The sequence below is a fragment of the Kogia breviceps genome, chromosome 8 (assembly GCF_026419965.1).
Source record: "Kogia breviceps isolate mKogBre1 chromosome 8, mKogBre1 haplotype 1, whole genome shotgun sequence".
Classification (NCBI taxonomy): Eukaryota; Metazoa; Chordata; class Mammalia; order Artiodactyla; family Physeteridae; genus Kogia; species Kogia breviceps.
Window position 1 is genome coordinate 31,960,381 of NC_081317.1, and position 25,773 is coordinate 31,986,153.

The 25,773-nt window shown below is 37.9% G+C and overlaps 1 protein-coding gene across 2 annotated transcripts in view; it reads left to right on the plus strand.

Annotated features, from left to right (window-relative positions):
- Positions 1-25,773, plus strand: part of SMC2 (structural maintenance of chromosomes 2) — a 624,541-nt gene that overhangs the window by 460,240 nt on the left and 138,528 nt on the right. For both annotated transcript variants that reach the window (XM_067041100.1, XM_067041102.1), the window contains exon 5: positions 8,749-8,837. The gene's annotated coding sequence lies outside the window, so the exon portion shown is untranslated. The remainder of the gene's footprint in view (positions 1-8,748; positions 8,838-25,773) is intronic.

A 25,773-nucleotide genomic window follows, 5' to 3' on the forward strand; every position in this document is an offset into this window, starting at 1 on the left:
ATTTAAGAGGTAACACTCAGTTCGGTCCCATTGCCTGGCATTACCATTCATCAAACATTTCATGCTAGAAATCTCCAAATCGTGCTCAGTGCTTCTTCTTCCCCACCCCATATTCAAATGCTCACCACATCCTCATTATTTCACCTATTAAAATGCCCTTTAAAACAGTACATTAACACATTTCTGAGCACCAAGTATGTGTTGGACATAGTCTCACACTAAAGACTAAGATCCCCCCTAATCAGCTAGCCCCCAAATTATATAATAAGCCTTTATTTACTCTCCCTCATTTAAATCTTTCTTTTCCTCAAGAAATGAATTTCTACCAGGATGATCTTTATGAAAGATCTGACTCTTATAAAGTCTAAATGACTCCCAACTGGCTGAAAAACAAAGTTTCCCATGTGAGTAATCATGAAAATTGCCCGAGTTCTGTTGAAAGACAGGGAAAAATAGAGAAAAAGGAAGGAAGGAAGGAAGGAAGGAAGGGAGAGTTTTACTCAGGCTGCTATAACAAATTACCATAGACTGGTTGGCTTAAACAACAATGATTTGTTCACACAGTTCTGGAGGCTGGGATGTCCAAGATCAAGGTGCTAGCAGATTTGGTTCCTAGTGACAGACCTATTCCTGGTTTGCACGTGGCCATCTTCTCATTGTGTCCTTACATGGCAGAGAGTGAGAGAAGCAAGCTCTCTCTTCTTACAAGGGCACTAATCCCATCATGAACACTATCTCTCAAAGACCCCCATCTCCAAATAACATTACATTGGGAATTAGAGTTTCAACATATAAATATGGTGGGGGGAGGAACACAAACATGCAGTTTATAACAGAAAAAAGAAAAGAAGGAAGGAAGGAAAGAAGGAAAGAAAGAGGGAGAGAGGGAGGGAAGGGAGGAGAGAAGGAAGATAAATCTCCAGGCCCCTCCCTGTCAATTCTTATTTGGTAGGTTTGGAGTGGGGTCAAGAAAGCTGATTTTTTACCAGTATCCTTGGAATTCTTATGATTAGGCATGTTTAGGAAACAATAAAGAATATAGCCAAAATATATACCTTGGCATTCAAAATTTCCAATCTACCCTGACCCACCATCTACATAGTACTTCACATTCTTTAAGGTTCTTTGTCTTCCAGTCTAGTCATTCACAATCTTTTCTGCAAACCAAAATAACTGTGAGGCTTTGTAAATAACCCACACATGTAGGTCTTATCCCTGTATCCCTGGAGTACATGATTCTGTAGATCTAGTGTGTAGCCCACAAACCACCTAACAGGTGATTTTGATCACAACCAAGATTGAAACCTGCTGCTCTAACCACACCACATTAGACTACCAGACTTCACTTAAATAGCTAGTCCCTTTCATTTCATCATGATGATATTTTCTTCTGGCTGGGATACTCTACTTTTCTCCTTTTTCCAACCTGGGAAACTAATTTTCAAAACTCTCTTTAAATTTTCACCTCCTCTTTGAAGACTTTTGTTTCCCCCATCTCAGTCCACAAAAGATTCCCTCTTCTGAGTTTTCTTAATTTGCTCACATTGCCAGCCTCTTAGTGCATGGTCTCATATCTATTAGAATAAAATTGCCTCTTCTAATAGATTATGAGAGCCCTCTTTCCAGAGATGGTGACATTTCTTCATTATATGCCTTGTATACTAGCAACATATCTGGAAAGGAATGGAAAATAGAATGGAAGGAAGGGGGCAGTCATTGAGAGGGGGTGCAGTGGGGTGCATTTGGGGTGCTGGTACTATTCTTTTGATTTGTGTTCATTTGTTTATATATGTTTTACCTCAGTGAGAAATTTAAAAGAGAGAAAGGGAGATGGAATAAAATTGTCCACCATAATGAAGATGAACCTATGGTTCAGACTCAGAAAGGAGGCTGCCTGGTTACTTGTCTCTCTTCTGTATTACACTTTGCCTGACATCACCTTTAGAGAAGTTGGGGTCTGTTTCTCTACCTACTAGTTGCCTCTTTTACTGATTAGAGGCATGGAATTTATTACATAGTTTTTGCCAGTCTGGTGTGTCTTTTAACATAGAGTCAGATTACTATTAAATAATTATTTAACTGAATCAAAAATTCTGAATATGATCAAATTCTGAGTCAAAAATTCTGGTTTTTATGCCTTTCATGCCTCCACAACAATTTAGTAGTTGTGAACTTCAAATATGTTATTCTGTTTCTGAGGCCAAGGTTTCCATAGGATGAAATTGATTTTCATTCATTGAATGTACTATATACTAAACTCTAGTACTATATGCTAGACTCAAGGTTCAACACTGGAGATCAGACAAGCTTGCTGCTCTTAAAATCCTTACAGACTATTAGAGGAAAGAATTATTACAATATAGAGTAAGAAGTATTACAAAAGCCCCCTTGGGAGTGTGCATGTCATCAGGAAAGATTATTATCTCCTGTCCAACCCACCTCACATCAGAGTCCTGTTGTGCACCTATAAAGAGATATGTACTCTTTGGCCTCATCTGGGTGGCAGGAGAGGAAGAGGGACAAATTGTAGAATGGAAAGCACATTGTAAAATTTAAAGCCTTGGGAAGGATATGCTGTTCCTCTTGTAATGTTGTCTCTCGATTGACTTTCGACTGGCGGTTGCCTATTACATTGGCCATTCACTACTTCAATTAATTTTTACTGAATTCCAATCATTTGCAAGGTACTATGTTAAAGACTAAAAATAAAGCAGAAAAAAGACAGTTCGTCTCTGCCTTTGGAAGATCACAGGAAGAACAGACAACCAGGAAATCAAAATAATGTGGCAAGTGCTATGATAGGGAAGTAAAGATTGCATGTTCGTTTCTGAGAGAAACTGACCTAAACTTGGTAAGGTGGGGAAGTCTTTATCTGAAGGCTAAAGTGGAATTAACCAAGAAAGGAGGGGAGTATGAAGTTCTGGGACAGTGATTTGGCCAGAGGGAAGAGCACAGGCAAGGATCCAAAGGAAAAGAATGTGACAAATTCAGGGAAGTGAGAAAAGTTTAGAATGTATGTGGGGAGATAGATGGTAACTTTGGAGGCTGCAGAGGCAGGCATGAACCTGTTTGTGATGGACCATCAAAAGCTTTGTAAACTTGGTCTCAGAGTTTTGACTTACATTCTGGAGGTAAACAGAGACAGCAGAACCCCTCTTAAGTATTTTGAGCAGCAGAGTGATATTATAAGAGTTATAATTAAGAGAAAAAAATCACTTTAATTGCAGTTTGAGAAGTTCACTGTGGTTAGGGCCAGATTGGGGCAGGAAGGTAAACCAGGCTTCTCAGCAGGATATACTCACCACCTAGCAGATGGTGTGCTGGGGTATGAGTGAAGGCACCAGATAAGCACGGTGCATTCTTTTTAAAATTTTTGCTGTAGTATAGTTGATTTACAATGTTGTGTTAGTTTCAGGTGTACAGCAAAGTGAATCAGTTATACATATACATATATCTACTCTTTTTATAGAGTCTTTTCCCGTATAGGCCAGTACAGAGTATTGAGTAGAGTTCCCTGTGCTATACAGTAGGTTCTTATTAGTTATCTATTATATATATTGTAGTGTATATTGTCAATCCCAATCTCCCAATTTTATCCCTCCCCCACTTATTCCCCGGTAACCATAAATTTGTTTTCTACATCTGTGTAGCATGGTACATTTTCAAGAAGTAAACATTTTATTTAGAATTTGGGATAAAATAAGTTTAGTGTTCTGTATTCCTAAGAAGTTTCACCACACACCTGTGCATACAAGTCAGCAGAACCTTGCTCTTCTCAGACAGCCAAGCTTACATCTTCATCATGAAAGTTTGGAAAGTAGGACATTTTATTTGTAGCAACAGATTAGAAAACTTGCCATTTTTGTCTAGTCTCTGAGGCTTCCCACAAAAAAACAAAAAACAAAAAATCCAAAAACAAAACAAAAACTTGAAAGCAAAGATGATATTACTTCTCAGCCAGGATTAGTGACTCAGTACTAAGCAACAGTCATCAACATAAAAAAACCACAGGATGTACTGAGATATTTATTTAAAGTATAGGCTTTATTATTGGGGAGATGCAAATTAGACTAAATTCCAGGATCTGTTGTGTGAAAAAAAGAAACTGAACAATTACCGCATGAAATACTTTCTCAGCAACATGTGAAAGCCAAGCATGCAAATTTTGAAGGAAAAATCATCAGAAATTTTGGAGCTAAAAAGAAATGTCTTGACTAGGAGCAAAACAAACAAACAAAAAAGCCCGATCAAACAGACAAATGAAAAATTGTCTGATACTACCTTCAAGATCAGTTTCAAAACCTTTTTGGAAAAAAACTCTCATATTTAGAAGTACATTTAGAAAAGTGCTGTGCTGCAGATATGGCCAAATCTATTTGAGTCAAAAAGGGGAAACCAAATAGTTCCCTTAGAGATCTCACCAACCAACATTTTTCAATATATTCTAAACATAAGAACAATTTGTTGAGAGACTGAGGTAAACCTATTTACTTTTGCTACTGCTTGAAAGAATATACCATAATGATGTGGCTGTTTTACTGGTTAGAAAACTAAGTAATTGAAAAGTACTTGTTAGTGAAGTAATTATTATCGTAAAGACATTTTCCATAATTTGATGAGTTTTCTAGTAAAAATGAGTTTTAAATTATATGTAGAAATTTCCTGGGTGAATATAAGATTATTTATGATTTCTGATTTTTCTGTGAGCCAGGAGTTGTCCCAGAATACTCAGGACATCAACACAGTCTGAAACTATTCCTCTTGTTCCTTCTCTTCTTATCTTAAGCATCTTAAAGACCTCTAGACATTAAATAAGTAAAATACATAAACCCTACAGATATAAACAATTAAACAGTTTCTAACATAAACCTAAATAATTATGTTTCTTTCTCATGCTTCTGCAGAACTACTCCAACAGTTAGTGCTATGATAGCAGCAATCAACACAGGGCATGGGTATTACACTAGAGGTAAGCTATACCAGGGCAGGGACAACGTTATTACAGGAAGACTTAACTCTGAAGAGGGCTAATGAGAGAAGGCACACAAAAGTGACAGAATAACTTATGTATATGTTTTAAAAGTTTATAAGTGATTTGGACTCTAAAAGTGTCCAGATCCAAATTTTAATTCATGAGGATGAGGTTAACCACTCCTCTTCCACCCCACTCCCACCCAGTCAAGCAAATTCTCTGACATCAACTGAGTGTCCTACAATTCAACTCAATTCTGATGCTATCTACCCAAAGATAGTGTCAGATTCCACAGGTTAAATGTTCAGTCCTACATGACTGCTTTCCTTCCCCTGCTTCCAATGTCAGTTATAAATCCAGGATGTTACCTATACTTCTGACCAACTGGCTATAAATCAGAGGGTCCCAAAACTCCCTCCTTGGGTTCAGTTAATTTGCTGGAGTGGCTCACAGAGCTCAGGAAACCCATTTACTCACTAGATTGCTTGTTTATTATAAAAGGATATAACTCAGACACAGTGAGATGAAAGAGATGCATCAAGCAAGGGATGGGGAAAGGGCATGGAGCTTCCAAGTTCTCTCTGAGCATGCAACTATCTCCAAATATACAAGTGTTCACCAACCCAGAAGCTCTCCAAACCCTGTCCTTTGGAGGTTCTATGGAGGGCTCATTACATAGGTATTATCCATTAAACCACTGGCCATTGGCAATTGAACTCAATCTCCAGTCTCTCTTCCCTCCCCAGAGATGACCAAAAGTTCCAACCCTCTAATCACTGGTTGGTTCTTCTGGCAGTCAGATTCCCCTTTCCTTAGGGTACCTAAGGGCTTTCCAGAAGTCACCTTATTAACATAACAAAAGACATCTTTATTGCTCTTATCACAGCAAATTTCAAGGAATTTAGAAAAAGTGAGAAATACATTTTGGTCATCTGAATGACCAATATATGTTTCTTATAAACCACAATATCACAAATTCATAGAGGTTTTGTTTAGTTTTGTTTTTTTGCTTGTTTTGGTTTTTTTTGTTTTTTTGGTCGTGTTTTACTTGTATAACGTCTAGATGTATATAGTAGTCTTAAGAAAAGAAAATGAAGGCGCTCAGCATTGACATGGCTCTGAGGACTTCCACATATTGTAGAGTTAAAAAGGCACCTGTTTTGGAACACTAGGGACATGGTATTTCTATCAGTTTTAAAAAATTTTTCAGTATAATCCTATTTTCCTCTTTAAGCCAGTGTGCCAAGGGACCCTTGAGCAATTGAATGCACAGGCCCTGGTGAACTTTTGGCCATTTGCCACATAACTCCTTTTTCAACTACAAAGCTACACCACAAAATTGTAACTAGAAGAACATGGTACCCCCGGGTTTGGGCAATTCCATTTCAGGAAATAATTTATGGGGCTTCCCTGGTGGCGCAGTGGTTGAGAGTCCGCCTGCCGATGCAGGGGACACGGGTTCGTGCCCCGGTCCGGGAAGATCCCACATGCTGTGGAGCGGCTGGGCCCGTGGGCCATGGCCGCTGGGCCTGTGCGTCGGGAGCCTGTGCTCTGCAACGGGAGAGGCCACAACAGTGAGAGGCCCGCGTACCACTAAAAAAAAAAAAAAAAATTATGTAATTAACAATAAGGAAAAAAAACAAAAAATGTGAGATATTGTACCGTTCTGTATCCAAAAAAGTTTTTGAATGCCTTTTACTTCATAGTATTTCTATTAGAGACTAGCGAGAGCCTGACTCTCAGTGCCTCAACTAAGAAATTTGTAAATTAGCTTGCCTGTAGACAAATCTTTTTTTTAACCCTTCCTTTCTTAAAGCAAAAGGAAGTCTTTACTTCTCATATGTAATATCTGATTATGCTATATTAGGCGTAGCTTTTGACAAATTCATTTGATTAATGTATATCTCTGGAATTCTGAATCTTCCCCCACTACCTTATTTTTTTTTTTTTAATGAACCATCTAATTCATTTAGCACTTAGCAAAGGTAAAATTTCCTCTCTTGTGATCTTGTCTGTTTATGCCACTAGACTATTATTTGAAGGCAGGTACTTGAAGGCATGTGTATACAGTTGACTCTTGAACAACAAGAGTTTGAAATGCATGGGTCCATTTATACACAGATTTTTTTCAAAGAATATGTACTACAGTACTACAGGATCCACAGTTGGTTAAATGCACAGACACAGAACGGCATATACCGAGGGCCAACTGTAAAGTTATACTTGGATTTTCAACTGTGCAGTGCCCCTAATCCCTGCATTGTTCAAGGGTCTACCATGTATACATGTATATACAGTTTTATATGTATATATATATATAAAATATATGTATAAAATATATTTATAAAATCTCCCAGCAGAGGTCTCACACAGAATGGCTGTGCCAATAAATTTTGATGAATGAATAAATGAAACAGGAAAAATTAATAAATGTCTAAAGTATTGCTGAGTTAATGATACATATGAAAAAGTTATTTGATATGCAAAGTAGGGATTATAAGGCACATTACAAAGAATACCTAGGACGCTATTTTGTTCCAGTGGTTGATACAATTTTGTCTTCTATGAAATCATCCTGAAAAAATAAATTGTGATTTCTTATTATTATTTCTAAATGACTCAAAAAATGGGAACCCCACAGACATTACTGGGGGGCAGGGGGGTGGATGAAGGAAGTTTCACAGAAATAAGAATAAACAAACAAAGCTCAAAATTATGATTCAAGAAAATTATGGTGGTAGTAGAATGTCTGAAACAAATTATCAACTTTGTCTTGACTTCTGATGCTAAGGAATCTATATTTCAGTATACATGGTAATCTGTACATACAAGGCATTTCTTGCAAGCAGATTATGGAGTCCTTAAAGAATTTTCAAATGCAATCAAATTGTTAGGGTTCTGCTGTCAAAAAAATATATTTATGAGAGTGAGAAAACATGCTCCCAAATTTCCCTGAGCTTCCATTTCTGATATCATTCTACATCACAACTTTCTTCTTCCCTGTGGGTATCTCCTCCACTAGAACATAGACTCTAGTGGAAACTATGCCTGATTTTAATTTGTATCACCAGCAACCAGCTAATGCCTAGCTCATAAGGGGTTAAGTCAGTAGATATCTATGGAATGAATAAATGAAAGAATGAATGGGCAAAACATGCCTCTGTAATATCTGTAGAATTCAGTTTCAAGTTTATGCACTGGCAGATGAAGCAAGACTACTGGAATTAATCAGAAATGAAAACTATATTCTACTATACCACCAGAATTCAAGACATTTGCTGTGATTCATGTGGACCTGAGCTTTACTGTCTCATTTCCCCTGCTATTGGGATTTCAACATGGTGAAGGAAAATTGAACACTTACAGGAAAAATTACTAGGAGACCAAATATGTGCAATATAACCACAAAATGAAGAATATAAATTTAGAATACCTTATCTGAAATTATTATAAGTAAACATTTTGATTAAATAGCAATGCTTTTTTCAAATGGGAAAAAATGACCCACACAAGCTTTATATTATAATTTTCCAGCACTTTTCAATTAGTAAATCATCTTTTAAAAATTAAAATTAGCAAGCATATATTTGATGCATAGAGAGATTCCACATATAGTGCTATATAGAGAGATTTTATTATATATATGATAAAATGAATATCAGATAAATATCATTTGAAGTTCATAAAACCTTTTGAGATAGCTGACTCAGAAATATTATTATATTTACAGGTTAGGAAAATGAGTGTTAAGTTAAATTCCTTGCTCACCTATGCAGGACCAAGATTCAAGCATTGATCCTGTGTGTCTACTCGTGTGAGAAGAAGCAGCTTACCTGACCATCAATTTCCAGAGAGCTTATAAAAGGTATGTGGGAGGGAAACAGCATTTAGGTCTGACTTTCACCCAGACCTCTTTCCTGTGTGCTTGCTTGACTTGCCTATGTCTCCATGGCTTCTGATCCACTGAGGGCAGCAGTTCTCTCACTCTTTGCATACCCATTTATCTGCTTTGGTCATACCCTCCCCCAGCCTCAACTGCAGCCCTGAATTAATTATACTAATAATCCTTTTGCTTCCAACTGGGAAAAGTAATCAGATATTCTCCTAAGATGCTGGCATCCTGGTCTGTCATTGGGATCAGGTGTAGCATATTCAAGATCAGTCCGGAGGCTAAGTTGTTTGCTGTTCCAGGGTGGAATCCTGGCACTGAACCTAGCTGTCTGCCCTCTGAGTTTAGGCACCAAAGAGGGAAGCAAGCATTCCACTGGCACATCTGTGCTCATTTCTGAGTGTCTCAGGAAAGGGCATGATGCTACTCAGCTTCCTTCTGCAGAAACAGAAGCGTGGACTTCAAGACATCCATCCAATATTCATCAGGGTCACAAGCCATGTAGGTGCTATCCTCCTATAACCTGGAAGCCACAGAGACTACGCTAGCTTCCTACCTCCCCAAAGATAGTCTTGCCTACTAAAATGTTTAAAAACAGAGTCACAATGTTTGCCAAGGAGGTAGAATCACCGTGAACCATAACAACTAGATTTGCTCTGATGCCCATCCCCAGGGCTTTGCCCCACCACTTAATCAGTGCCTTAACTTGTCCTACTTGCCTCCCTACCACCTCCTTCCAACACCATGGACCTCAGCCCAGAAGGCTTCTTTCTATGGTACCTTGTACTAAGGACCAGAAGCACCTGCCCCTACAGCCAGACCATGGGAACCTCAGGCAGCAGTGGGCTTACATATTATAACCCTCCTTTGAAAAAAATTTGTCTCACTTCATCCTTAAAGAAGCTGTAGTGAATTTTCAATACAAAAGCTAGAGTTCTCAAGATTTCACAGATGAGAAAGTGAGCTTCAGAAAAATTGGAAAGAATGTCACAAACCTGTTTAAAATCAGAGCCTGAACTTAAATGTAGACAGTCTGATTTCTAGTTCTGGGGCAAGGGAAGGGGAGTAGGGGGGCCAGGGGTTACAGAGAATAGAGGCTTTACCTCCACAAGCTGATGCTCTGATACTCGCTGGCCTAGGCAGTGACAAACACTGAGGAGGTCTTTATTGTCATAGGGATTAAAGTTCAGTAATGCTGAATTAGAGGTGACCCACTGGTAATGGCAAAAAGCACCAAGACAACATTTGGACAGTTTTTAATCCTGGTTGTTTTAGTCTTGGTGGACTGTTAGTGGAACCACACAGGGAGCAACCACAGATCAAAGGGCTTCAGAACCAGGACATATTGGAGAAATTCTGGTTTTCCCTCCAACAGCCTCCTTTCTTAGGAAAAACTCAAACATTTTGTGACAAGGATTTTTGCAGAAAACAGAGCATATTCAGTGCCTCCCAATTACCCAAGAGCCCAGTTCCCAACCATGGCTTCCAAGGCCTTTGTGCTCTGTCTCTGCTCACTTCTCTACCTCCTCTTTCACCTCCAGCTCCACACTGCAGTATGAACTGCCTGCAGTTCCACAAAAGGCTTGTGTTCTCTCTTATTTCCAGGTCCTTGCTCAAACTTTCATTTCTGTGTGGAACATTCTTTTCTATTCTCTTTCTTCTTGTGTCATCTTTCCCAAATACGCTTAGTCATTATTATGTTTGGAAAACCCTTCTGAGTTCCCCTAATAACACATTAGTTACCCTGATGTGTCTTTCTCTTATCATACACTGTACTGTACCCTCTTTGTAATGACATCACTCACTCAAAGGAAAGCTCCAGAAGAACAGAGATCATTTTCAGCTGCTAGAAATATGTCTGGCATGTAGTATGCATTCTAAAAATATTTATTGATTTAAGGTTGAATTCTTACTGTTAAAGAGAATTTTAGCTCCAGAGTTATCTACATTTATAAAAATTGGAATAGTAGCAAATAGGAATGGAAATGGAAGGGTAGAACTAGAATAAATAGCAAGTTAATATAGAGTAGATTTGAAGTGGCCTTTGTGCTGGATATTCTGTTTGACCCCTTCCCGATGCACACTCCACCTTAATCAAACCTGCTCTGGGTTCCAGGAGGCCAAATTTTGGGGACCATATATACCATGTTCTCTTACCATCTGACTTCCTATTAGGTTCTGCCAGTGGATGCAGCAGAAGGAGATTATGAGGCAGCAGGAGTGATTAATAAATTGAGACATTTGTCTTCTTGGCTCCCCACTCTCCAGGCTGAATCCCAGCCATTTAACCACCAAAGTGACCATCTCCTACAGGTTCATGTCTCTCCCAATTCAGGGACAGAGGCTAAGGCTTAACCATCAAGTGTGAATTCCTCCTTCCCCCTTCCCCACACACACCTTTGTAAACAGTTTCTTTTCAGTGTACCATCTTCTTACAGGGACCCTAATCCATAGAGTCTTATATTTTGTGAGATTTGGACTTAACTCTGCAGGAAGTGAGAACCAAAAGCTTTTAGAATATAAAGATATCCATACAGTTCGAATATTAGCAGAAGAAAATAACCTATTACACTACAGGTTCCTCAGGAACAGAGCCTTTGCCTTATTTGAGTCCATAACCAGTGCCTGTAAGAATGTATGATATACATGGCCTACAATACATACTTGTTAAATATGTAACCTCAAAAACAATGGATCAAATCTGTGTAGCCTAAAGCTTGAATTATAATCAAGTGCAGACAAAGCGTTTTCTTAAAGAGCCCCTAGTAACAAAAAACAGGTAGATTCCAGAGAAATCCTATAAACTAAAAGCAGGCAATCTAAATGAGTACTTCCCTGAGAGAGTGGGACCTGAAAAGGACCTCTTCCCATATAGGTGTTGTTCCAGCCCTTATACAGCCATCTTACCATGTCCACAGATAATTCTTTCTCAGTGATTAACTACACTAGGACAGTGCTGCAGTGAGCAGTTATTGCTTTACAATCCATAAGGACAGATTTGGAATTGAAGGCAGCATTGTCAGCAAGGCACCACTTACCTCATCCTGCAGATATCACTCTGACATCAAAAGGTGGTTGACTTTGATAAACTTTCCAAATATAGAGCCTATAGGGGTATTTTTAGAATCAGGAAGCTTGCAAGACAGGTACAAGATGCCAATCAGAGCTGAGGAAGTGAGGGGGAAAATGAGAAATTAAACAAAGAAAAACACTGCTGGATCTCCTGAGCAAGTTCTTCTACCTCCCCCTTGTGGCCAAATTTTCCTAGAATTAGGATTTTAAAAAATTTTTTTTTCCCCTCAAAATAACATTTATTAGTATTTAGGTCACATTATAAAAATGAAACTTGTTTATTGCAAAGAGAATAGAAAATTCACTGGAGTGGATAGGTAGAATACCATGTGAAAATGTGTAAATTCTGCAACCGAGTTTTAAAAATGAATTAATGTTTCAACAAAGGCTTAACCAAGAACAAAGAGATTCATCCAGAGTTTGGTACAGAGTGGCGAACTTCATTTTCATAGAAACTCATGTAATTCTCATGATAACCCTTAACAGTAAATATAATTGTCCCCAAATTAGTAATCTAAGAGTGGATATGAAAGCTTTCACATATTTGGTGCCTACTGTGTTATAGCATGTGTAAGAATTCTGCATAAATTCATTTAATTCTTAAAATATCCCTAAGGGATTAGCTAAGAATAGCAATTTTTATTAAACTTCCCAAGGTAACGTAGTTTATACATTGCAGAGATGTAACTTTAACCTGATCTTTGAACTACAAATTCTCCCATATTTCCGCTATTCCATGTTGTTTCATCATATTCTTTCTGAATTCCCCTTTTAATTTTCTACCAGTATTTCTTAAAGTTGGACTTGCACACCTCCAGTAGGGACACCTATGACCTCTAGGAGATTCTCCTACCTTTATACTCTTCTATGTATCTCATACCTGCCAAAGATGAGGTAGAGACTCTCCTCTTGACCTTATGCATTAATTACACACATGTTAATAATTAGTGTGATAATCAGAATTAGAAAGTACACTTTGTTCTCTTTAACACTCCCCCCCCCTCAACTCCTAGAGTAGGGAACACTCTATGGAGATAATGGTGCAGAATTATTCCCTTTAAAATTATAGTAGACACATTTGGATTCAGTAAACAGTGGGAGTTATCAAATTTTCTAAGTTCAAAGTGGAATAATAGAGAAGTGAAGAACCTTGTGAATTACTGAGTTTGGGGGCATACTTGAAAAAAACTACAAAATCACGTATAGCTATTCAAAACACTATATAATAAAGAGGGGATAAAGGAACGTATTATCTGCTCGTTTGTCTCTTTTATCCAAACCAGAGAATCTTAATTCTCATTTTCTAGGACCTCTGGGTGTGATTAAGTCTGCCAAATTAACTCATAAACTTTAAATGATAACTATATATTAATTAGCATTTTAAAAATATGTTATGCAGTTTATTGAAGGAGTTGTTATGGGCTAGGTGGATGGTAGTAAAAGTAAAAGACATGGGAGAAGTTATTATCAAATTTCCAAATGTTTAATAATTTATTTCTTCAGTGCAACAGATCACCCAGTAATGCTTAAGAGTCAAATTCTGCTTGGGTTTCGTTCCTGGCTTTACAACTCACAAGACTGTGACCTTGAGCAAGTTATTTATCCTATCTAAGCCTCTTATCCCACATTTGTAGTGATAACAACAAAAATTTATTGTGAGGAGGCTCAGATAAATGAGCAACGCCCTTAAGCACTTTAGTATAAGGAAGTTTCGACTGATGTTTGCTCTTTGTATTTGAGCTTGACAATTACTTCACCCAAAATTTACCTTCAAGAGAGCATCTACTAACCACTGGCTAACAGTGGTTATACCATGGCTGGGATCAAAGCCAGGAACACTCTGGATAGAAGTATTTCTTTGGTGGATTTTCTGCTGATGAGACACCTTTTCATGCTTTCAAACCTTGATAATATATCTTGTATTTGTATAACAATTACATGTTTTCAAATACAATTGTATACATTTTCTTATTTGGTTTGACAACCAACACTTCAGCTCCATGGCTACTGTGCTGTTTCTGTGGCCAGTCCTGCCACTGCACTCTGAAACTTTGATTAAGTCCATGTTTAACCAGTACATGAAGTTGGATCCTAGGCTGGAATTTGGAAAATCACCAAAAGTACACATGGCACCTCCCTGACTTTTGCCTCTAAACACCCATATATTTGCTATATACTTGCTGGGCTATGAGATAACCTCCAAGAGGTTGCAGATTAAGTGTTTGACACTAATATTCATTGTGTAAGTTAAAAATAAACTAATATTATAGCATTTGTCTGATTACAAAAGCAAAGCAACTATAGAGACATATAGAAAAGAAAACAATCCTTTTGTTGGTGAGAGTAGATAGATCCTGTTAACATTTTAATGCATTTCATTTTACTATCTTTACATGAATATTTGTGGGTTTGCTTTCTTTTAAACAGGGGGATTAAAACACATAGAGAATTTTCAATCAATCAATAAGTAAAAATATACATATCTTGTTACAGTCTTCTCAGACAGTGGATGTGATTATCTGAAGTTGCAAATTCAAATATAAATTGTTCTTACAAATGACGATAGTACTGAGGACCGTCCTACCCACCACCATCAGCGCTATGAGGACCAAAACATAGTTATGTTCGTTTCCTCTTCTGTGTCCTCACAATATTTTTGTCATGTATTCCTAACAGTAACAAATCTGTCTCTCTGAAACTACACTGTGAGCTCTTTGAGGACAGAATTGATGGGTGGTTTATCTTGGGGAGATAATCCAGTGTAATATTTAAGAGAGAGAATTCTGGAGTAAGATTGCTTGGGCTGGTTTGTTAACTCAGCTATTTGACACTTGGAGAGTTACTCAGCTTCCTCGTTGGAAACTCCAAAGGCTTGTTTCAAGAATAAGATGAGATAATCTTATATGAAGAAGTTAGTCCATAGTAAATGTTCAGTAAACATAACGTTGTAGATCCAGAACCTGACATTGAGCATAGCATGGAGAAAGTTCCAAAAAATTGTTGAAACAAATATTTCCAGCGTGAGCAATAATTATGAAGTTGACATCTAAAAGGTCTGATCCAGGCCTGTCACTGACTAGTTATGGGATTTTGTACAAGTCAGTATCTCTGGGTTTTTGTCTTTCTCATCTGTAACATGGGAATAATGAGCATTTAAAAAAATCAAACTATAACAAGTGTTTTATAAAAGCATTATGCTTGAACACCACGAATAGATTTTCCTGAGAATGAATTCTCAGAAGTGATACTAATGAATCAGAGACTATAAATGCTTTTGAATTTGGTTGGGGGGGTACATTTTACCTCTCTCCTTTCCAGAAGGGCTATGCCAATTAGCAAGCTCAGTAGCATTGTAACAGAATTCATATTTTACTCTCACCAAAAAGAGGACTGTTATTTTTTAAATGATTTGACCAGTGTGATGTTTTCTTTGGTTCTTGCCATTTTAATAGATGCTTTTTTGTTGCTGTTGTTACTGTTGAGGTTCAGCTTTTCAGGTTTTTACAGATGTATTGACAATTTGTATTTTTGACTTGTTTGTGCACTTTCTCTTTATATCTTTTGTCTATTTTTCTATAGAACCATTCAACACTTCCTTGTCAATGTGTAATATCTCATGACATATTAAGAATGTTAACACGGTGTTATATTTTCTAATCATTTCTTTCAAGATACTGACGTAAAAATGTTTACAAAATAGAACAGAAGAAAACACTAAACCATAAAGCTCTTGACAAACATTAGCTTTTAAAAAATAATCTCAAAGCCCTAAGTACAAACCAAATTTAGACTTCTAAAACTCATTTCTATTAGTCCTTATATCCCGGAGAGTTTATGGCTTTCTATTTATAAACATTATCTCATTAGGAAAATGCAAAATTTCTGGGGCACCCATGAAAAATTGTGTGAAAAAGAGCTTTAAAATTGTCAAATTTTAAAGTTGTCACATTACCTTAAAATAGCCTGCTTTTGCAGTTAGAAGCTTGAGTGAGTTCTCACTGATTAAAGTTAAGAACCTCTTAAAAAATTTAATTAACCAAAACAGTTGTTCTAATATTAAACATTCTCTCAGTAAATCTTAGAGCTTTAGTACTGAACCAGAATAACCTTTTTTTCTAAATTCAACCATTTATTTTAATGCATATTAAAAGATTTTGAAACATTTTGGCAAAATAGGATTAGTTTTCTTTTTCCTCGGGGTTACCCCCGGCCCAGAAACCCCAAAACAAAAAAACCCAAAGCAAAACAAAAAAACCATTAACTTATAAAAAGAACACTTGGCTTTTATTTTTTAAAATAAACCACTTAGTAATTGGGTTTCTCTCCTGAAAAGTCTTCTTTCTGTTAATGGATTTTTTTGTAGCCCTTAGTTCAGTGCTATTAGCGAGAGTTTTATTCACCTTCCTTTCTCTGCTGCCAGAATACCTGTGTTTATGTGTTTATGATCCCATGAACTGATCTTGGATTGGGAAGAAGTGTTGGATTTTATATTCCTAGAGCCAGCACAGGACTTGGTCCATTACAGATACTAAGTAATGTTTTATTGAACTGGGTAATGGTAAAAACACATACAAGATCCAAGGTATGAACTTACCTTCTGCCTTCCATAATCTTCTGAGGGCAGATAAAAACAATTTTTAAAATGTTTAGCCAACATTTTCCAAATTGAGATTCCATGGAGTAGTGTTACAGGAGATTTTTGTAGGTCTCCACATGTTCAGCAAAAAGAAAATTAAGTATTTGGGAAACATTGCTTACTTTAGGAGATGTATTATGCACCCATGTACCTATGAAGCCTCTGAAGGGATACTGTGGCATAAAAAAAGGGGACTATTTCATACACACCTCTTTCAGTTTCTAACATAAAAAGATGTTTGATTGGTTCATTTTAAAAGCTGCAAGAAGATATTGCCTTATGAAAGAAGAACTGGGAGCTAAAAGTGAGGGTCAGTAGTGAGACGTATAGGTTAAGAAGCAAAGTGAACTCATTAAATTAATTAATAAGTAATAGAGTTGACTTACAGAAAAAAAATCAGTAATATGGAAAATAAACTGGATAAACAAGAATGCAAGCTAAAAAGATAGATAAATATGATGAGATAAACATTATGATAAACATTTTGAGCAGAGCCAAGATTTAACCTATGACTCAAATCTGCTACTCTTGAAAATTAAGACAAAGATATAATTTAAATACTTCTGGGAGAAAAATGAATTAAAAACTGGAAATTACACATTAAATGACTTACCAGGTTATGTGAAAAACACATCAAATAAATCACACCCAGATTTATCCTGGGTCTTGGAATTTTAACTACATATTTTGGAAATGTACAAACATACACAAAAATAAAGTGAACAATATAAGGAAACTTCATGTATCCATTACCCAGCTTCAGCAATTATAAACATTATTTTAGTTTTTCTTTAATTGTATCCCCTTTTCCTTTTGGGGGAAATATTCCATACTTTTTGTCTATAAATATTCAATACACACCTTCAATAAATAAGAACAGATTTTTTTTTATATAACCACCATAATATTGTCATATCTAGCAATGTTAATAGTAAACTCAATTTCCCTTTGGCCTGATCATAAAAATACAGGGAGGTTAGACAACCATCTAACTGATTTCAGTTAAAATATCTTACCTTTGAAAAAACAAAACAAAGAAACTAGAAAATACCTTGTATACACATTCTTAAGACCCATCTTAAAGTATTAGAAGGGACTGTGAAAGTGAGGGTCCCTGAAGCCCAAGCTTCTTTACCTTCATGGTAAATTTTCCCTTGGCTGGAATCTATGTGTCACTCTACAGCACCCTGTTAAGAGGCGGCAAGATTCCACATGCTGTGTGATTATTCCAAGAGAGGTAGAGAACAGAAAATCTGTCCTGTTACTGCTTTTTCCTCAGTATCTAAGATGATGCTTCATACTAAAGGTTACTTAATAAATGTTAAATGAATGAACAATGGCAGTAAAACCTCCCAGACTCAACAAAGATTTCTATGCCTCATATATCTCAGAACTACTGGATCTGAAGCAGCAGTGCTGGGAAGAACTAGGAACTTCTCAGTAGTAACTAGTAAGGATCAAGTCCTAAAACAAGACAAGAGCCTGCTCCAATTCTTTGGCACAGCGTAGGACCCAGACACTTTAGTATCACACCAGAAAGACTGAGCCCAAATCATGAAACAGACTGAACTTCTTCTGGCTGGAGAGGCAGGATGAGGGTTTAAATTCTGATTATCTAGATTAAAAGGAAAAAAATATTACTTTTTCCCATACAATTGAGGAGTCAGGCTAAGATTCCTAACTTCTCCTTTTAGATTGAGTGCTTCAGTTATGTTAGTCATTGTCCCATATATTATTCCATTTACTGTTATAGTGACCTTCTGATTCTAGTACATAGGGGTTGGAGTCTCAGGTTTTGATCTCAGACAGACCTAATCAAATACTGGCTCTTCCATTTATTAATGTATGACATAAGGGAATATTTATAACAGCCATAATCATCTGTTTCCTAGTCTTCAAAATATGAATATTGCTACTATCTGTATCACTGGCTTATTGCTATGAAGGTGAAATAAGATGGCACATAGTAAATTTCAACATGTATTAGCTAAAGTTATCAAATATGTATATATAGAGAAAAAATGATAGAGAAAATAACTTACCAAGGACATCAAGGTAGTAAATATACAGAAAAAATTTAAGCAGAGGTTTTTTGGTCCTATGGCTAGTTCTCTTTCCAAAGTCCTTAAAAATTAACTCCAGACGAACTTCAAGATAGCGGGGAAGGGTAAGACGCGGAGATCACCTTCCTCCCCACAAATACATCAAAAATACATCTACATGTGGAACAACTCCTACAGAACACCTGCTGAACGCTGGCAGGAGACCCCAGACCTCCGAAAAGGCAAGAAACGCCCCACGTACCTGGGTAGGGCAAAAGAGAAAAGAATAAACAGAGACAAAAGAATAGGGACGGGACCTGCACCTCGTGGAGGGAGCTGTGAAGGAGGAAAGGTTCCCACACACTAGAAGCCCCTTTGCGGGCGGAGATTGTGGGTGGCGGAGGCGGGAAGCTTCGGAGCCATGGAGGAGAGCGCAGCAACAGGGGTGCGGAGGGCAAAGCGGAGAGATTCTCGCACAGAGAATTGGTGCCGACCGGCACTCACCAGCCCGAGAGGCTTGTCTGCTCACCCGCCAGGGCAGGAGGGAGCTGGGAGCTGAGGCTCGGGTTTCGGTTGGATCCCAGGGAGAGGACTGGGGTTGGCTGCATGAACACAGCCTGAAGGGGTTAGTGCGCCACGGCTGGCCGGGAGGGAGTCCGAGAAAAATTCTGGAGGTGCCGAAGAGGCAAGAGACTTTTTCTTTCCTCTTTGTTTCCTGGTGCGTGAGGAGAGGGAATTAAGCACGCCACTTAAAGCAGCTCCAGAGACGGGCACGAGCCGCGGATATCAGCGCGGACCCCAGAGACGGGCATGAGACGCTAAGGCTGCTGCTGCCGCCACCAAGAAGCCTGTGTGCAAGCACAGGTCACTCTCCACACCTCCCCTCTCAGGAGCCTGTGCAGCCCGCCACTGCCAGGGTCCCGGGATCCAGGGACAATTTCCCCGGGAGAACGCACGGCACGCCTCAGGCTGGTGCAACGTCACGCTGGCCTCTGCCGCCGCAGGCTCGCCCCGTATCCATACCCCTCCCTCCTCCCGGCCTGAGTGAGCCAGAGCCCCCGAATCAGCTGCTTCTTTAACCCCGTCCTGTCTGAGCGAAGAACAGACGCCCTCAGGCGACCTACACGCAGAGGCGGGTCCAAATCCAAAGCTGAACCCCCGGAGCTGTGAGAACAAAGAAGAGAAAGGGAAGTTTCCCCCAGCAGCCTCAGGAGCAGCAGATTAAATCTCCACAATCAACTTGATGTACCCTGCATCTGTGGGATACCTGAATAGACAACGAATCATCCCAAACTGAGGAAGTGGATTTGGGAGCAGCAATATATATATATTTTCCCCCTTTTTCTCTTTTTGTGAGTGTGTATGTGTATGCTTCTGTGTGTGATTTTGTCTGTATAGCTTTGCTTTTACCATTTGTCCTAGGGTTCTGTCGGGTAATTTTTTTTTTTATTACTTAAAAAATGTTTTTTCTTAATAATTATTTTTTATTTTAATAACTCTTTCTTTCTTTCTTTCTTTCTTTCTTTCTTTCTTTCTTTCTTTCTTTCTTTCTTTCTTTCTTTCTTTCTTTCTTTCTTTCTTTCTTTCTTTCTTTCTTTCTTTCTTTCTTTCTTTCTTTCTTTCTTTCTTTCTTTCTTTCCTCACTTTTATTTTGAGCCATGTGGAGGACAGGCTTTTGGTGCTCCAGCCAGGTGTCAGGGCTGTGCTACTGAGGTGGGACAGGCACGTTCAGGACACTGGTCCACAAGAGACCTCCCAGCTCCACATAATATCAAATGGTGGAAATCTCCCAGAGATCTCCATCTCAACACCAAGACCCAGCTCCACTCAACGACCAGCAAGCTACAGTGTAGGACACCCTATGCCAAATAACTAGCAAGACAGGAACACAACCGCATCCATTAGCACAAAGGCTGCCTAAAATAATAATAAGGCCACAGACACCCCAACACACACGACCAGAAGTGGACCTTCCCACCGGAAAGGCAAGATCAATCCTCATCCACCAGAACATAGGCACTAGTCCCTTCCACCAGGAAGCCTACACAAGTCACTGAACCAACCATAGCCACTGGAGGTAGACACCAAAAACAACAGGAACTATGAACTTGCAGCCTGTGAAAAGGAGACCCCAAACACAGTAAGTTAAGCAAAATGAGAAGACCGAGAAACACACAGCAGATGAAGAAGCAAGGCAAAAACCCACCAGACCTAACAAATGAAGAGGAAATAGGCAATCTACCTGAAAAAGAATTCAGAATAATGATAGTAAAGATGATCCAACATCTTGGAAATAGAATGGAGAAAATACAAGAAACGTTTAACAAGGACTTAGAAGAACTAAAGAGCAAGCAAACAGTGATGAACATGACAATAAACGAAATTTAAAATTCTCTAGAAGGGTTCAATAGCACAATAACTGAGGCAGAAGAACGGGTAAGTGACCTGGAAGATAAAATAGTGGAAATAACTACTGCAGAGCAGAATAAAGAAAAAAGAATGAAAAGAATTGAGGACAGTCTCAGAGACCTCTGGGACAACATTAAACACACCAACATTTGAATTATAGGGGTCCCAGAAGAAAAAGAAAGGGACTGAGAAAATATTTGAAGAGATTATAGATGAAAACTTCCCTAATATGGGAAAGGAAATAGTTAATCAAGTCCAGGAAGCACAGAGAGTCCCATACAAGATAAATCCAAGGAGAAACAGGTCAAGACACATATTAATCAAACTATCAAAAATTAAATACAAGGAAAAAATATTAAAAGCAGCAAGGGAAAAAAAACCAAATAACACATAAGGGAATCCCCATAAGGTTAACAGCTGATCTTTCAGCAGAAACTCTGCAAGCCAGAAGGGGATGACAAGGCATATTTAAAGTTATGAAGGAGAAAAGCCTACAATCAAGATTACTCTACCCAGCAATGATCTCATTCAGATTTGATGGGGAAATTAAAGCCTTTACAGACAAGCAAAAGCTAAGAGAATTCAGCACCACCGAACCAGCTTTACAACAAATGCTAAAGGAAATTCTCTAGGCAGGGAACACAAGAGAAGGAAAATACCTACAATAATAAACCCAAAACAACTAAGAAAATGGTAATAGGTACATACATATTGATAATTACCTTAAATGTAAATGGATTAAATGCTCCAACCAAAAGACATAGACTGGCTGAATGGATACAAAAACAAAACCCGTATATATGCTGTCTACAAGAGACCCACTTCAGACCTAGGGACACATACAGACTGAAAGTGAGGGGATGGAAAAAGATATTCCATGCAAATGGAAATCAAAAGAAAGCTGGAGTAGCAATTCTCATATCAGACAGAATAGACTTTAAAACAAAGACTATTATAAGAGACAAAGACAGACACTACATAATGATCAAGGGATCAATCCACGAAGAAGATATAACAATTGTAAACATTTATGCACCCAACATAGGAGCACCTCAATACATAAGGCAAATACTAACAGCCATGAAGGGGAAATCGACAGTAACACAATCATAGTAGGGGACTTTAACACCCCACTTTCACCAATGGGCATATCATCCACAATGAATATAAATAAGGAAACAAGTTTTAAATGATACATTAAACAAGATGGACTTAATTGATATTTATAGGACATTCCATCTGAAAATAACAGAATACACATTCTTCTCAAGTGCTCATGGAACATTCTCCAGGATAGATCATATCTTGGGTCACAAATCAAGCCTTGGTAAATTTAAGAAAATTGAAATCTTATCAAGTATCTTTTCTGACCACAACACCATGAGGCTAGATATCAGTTACAGGAAAAATTTGTAAGAAATACAAACACATGGAGGCTAAACAACACAGTACTTAAAATCCAAGAGATAACTGAAGAAATCAAAGAGGAAATCAAAAAATACCTAGAAACAAATGACAATGAAAACATGATGACCCAAAATCTATGGGAGGCAGCAAAAGCAGTTCTAAGAGGGAAGTTTATAACAATACAACCTTACCTTAAGAAACAAGAAACATCTCAAATAAACAACCTAAACTTACACCTAAAGCAATTAGAGAAAGAAGAACAAAAAAACCCCAAAGTTAGCAGAAGGAAAGAAATCAAATAGATCAGATCAGAAATAAATGAAAAAGAAATGAAGTAAATGATAGCAAAGATCAATAAAACTAAAAGCTCGTTCTTTGAGATGATAAACAAAATTGATAAACCATTAGCCGGACTTATCAAGAAAAAAGGGAGAACACTCAAATCAATAGAGTTAGAAATGATAAAGGAGAAGTAACAATTGACACTGCAGAAATACAAAGGATCATGAGAGATTACTACAAGCAACTATATGCCAATAAAATGGACAATCTGGAAGAAATGGACAAATTCTTAGAACTGCACAACCTTCTGAGACTGAATCAGGAAGAAATAGATAATATGAAGAGACAAACCACAGGCACTGAAATTGAAACTGTGATGAAAACTCTTCCAACAAACAAAAGCCCAGGACCAGATGGCTTTACAGGCCAATTCTATCAAATATTTAGAGAAGAGCTAACACCTATCCTCAAACTCTTCCAACATAGAGCAGAGGGAGGAACACTCCCAAACTCATCTACGAGGCCACCATCACTCTGATACCAAAACCAGACAAAGATGTCACAAAGAAAGAAAACTATAGGCCAATATCACTGATGAACATAGATGCAAAAATCCTTCACAAAATACTAGCAAACAGAATCCCACAGCACATTAAAAGGATTATACACTATGATCAAGTGGGGTTTATCCCAGTAATGCAAGGATTCTTCAGTATATGGAAATTAATCAATGTGAGACACCATATTAACGAATTGAAGGAGAAAAACCATATGATCATCTCAATAGATGCAGAAAAAGGTTTTGACAAATATCAACACCAATTTATGAAAAGAACCCTCCAGAAAGTAGGCATAGAGGGAACTTACCTCAACATAACAAAGGCCATATATGACAAAGCCACAGCCAACATCATTCTCAATGGTGAAAAAGTGAAACCATTTCCACTAAGATCAGGAACAAGACAAGGTTGCACACTCTCACCACTATTATTCAACATACTTTTGGAAGTTTTAGCCACAGCAATCAGAGAAGAAGGAGAAATAAAAGAAATCCAAATTGGAAAAGAAGAAGTAAAGCTGTCACTGTTTGCAGATGGCATGATACTATACATAGAGAATCCTAAAGATGCTACCAGAAAACTCCCAGAGCTAATCAATGAATTTGGTAAAGTAGCAGGACACAAAAGTAATGCACAGCAATCTCTTGCATTCCTATACAGGAATGATGAAAAATCTGAAAGTGAAATTAAGAAAACACTCCCATTTATCATTGCAACAAAAAGAATAAAAAATCTAGGAATAAACCTACCTAAGGAGACAAAAGATCTGTATGCAGAAAATTATAAGACACTGATGAAAAAATTAAAGATGATACAAATAGATGGAGAGATGTACCATGTTCTTGGATTGGAAGAATCAACATTGTAAAAATGACTCTACTACCCAAAACAATCTACAGATTCAATGCAATTCCTATCAAAGTACCACTGGCATTTTTCAGAGAACTAGAACAAAAAATCTCACAATTTGTGTAGAAACACAAAAGACCACAAATAGCCAAAGCAATCTTGAGAAAGAAAAATGGAGCTGATGGAATCAGGCTCCCTGACTTCAGACTATACTACAAAGCTACAGTAATCAAGACAGTATGGTACCGGCACAGAAACAGAAATATAGATCAATGGAACAGGATAGAAAGCCCAGAGATAAACCCACACACATATGGTCACCTTATCTTTGATAAAAGAGGCAAGAATATACAGTGGAGAAAATATAGCCTCTTCAGTAAGTGGTGCTGGGTAAACTGGACAGCTACATGTAAAAGTATGAAATTGGAACACTCCCTAACACCCAACACAAAAAATAAACTCAAAATGGATTAAAGACCTAAATGTAAGACCAGACACCATCAACTCTTAGAGGAAAACATAGGCAGAACACTCTATGACATAAATCACAGCAGGATTCTTTTTGACTCACCTCCTAGAGAAATGGAAATAAAAGCAAAAATAAACAAATGGGACCTAATGAAACTTAAAAGCTTTGTACAGCAAAGGAAACCATAAACAAGATGAAAAGACAACCCTCAGAATGGGAGAACATATTCTCAAATGAAGCAACTGACAAAGGATTAATCTCCAAAATTTACAAGCAGCTCATGCAGCTCAATATTAAAAAAACAAACAACCCAATCCAAAAATGGGCAGAAGACCTAAATAGATATTTCTCCAAAGAAGATATACAGGTTGCCAACAGACACATGAAAGAATGCTCAACATCACTAATCATTAGAGAAATGCATATCAAAACTACAATGAGATATCATCTCATACCAGTCAGAATGGCCACCATCAAAAAATCTACAAACAATAAATGCTGGAGAGGGTGTGGAGAAAAGGGAACCCTCTTGCACTGTTGGTGGAAATGTAAATTGATAAAACCACTATGGAGAACAGTATGGAGGCTCCTTAAAAAAGTACAAATAGAACTACCATACGACCCAGCAATCCCACTACTGGGCATATACCCTGAGAAAACCATAATTCAAAAAGAGTCATGTACCAAAATGTTCATTGCAGCTCTATTTACAATAGCCAGGACATGGAAGCAACCTAGGTGTCCATCAACAGATGAATGGATAAAGAAGATGTGGCACATATATACAATGGAATATTACTGAGCCATAAAAGGAAAGAAAACTGAGTTATTTGTAGTGAGGTGGATGGACCTATAGTCTGTCATACAGAGTGAAGTAAGTCAGAAAGAGAAAAACAAATACCAAATATATATGCTAACACATATATATGGAATCTAGAAAAAAAAAGTTCATGAAGAACCTAGGGGTAAGACAGGAATAAAGATGCATACCTACTAGAGAATGGACTTGAGGATATGGGGAGGGGGAAGGGTAAGTTGTGACAAAGTGAGAGAGTGACATGGACATATATACACTACCAAACGTAAAATAGATAGCTAATGGGAAGCAGCCGCATAGCACACGGAGATCAGCTCGGTGCTTTGTGACCACCTAGAGGGGTGGGATTGAGGGGGTGGGAGGGAGGGA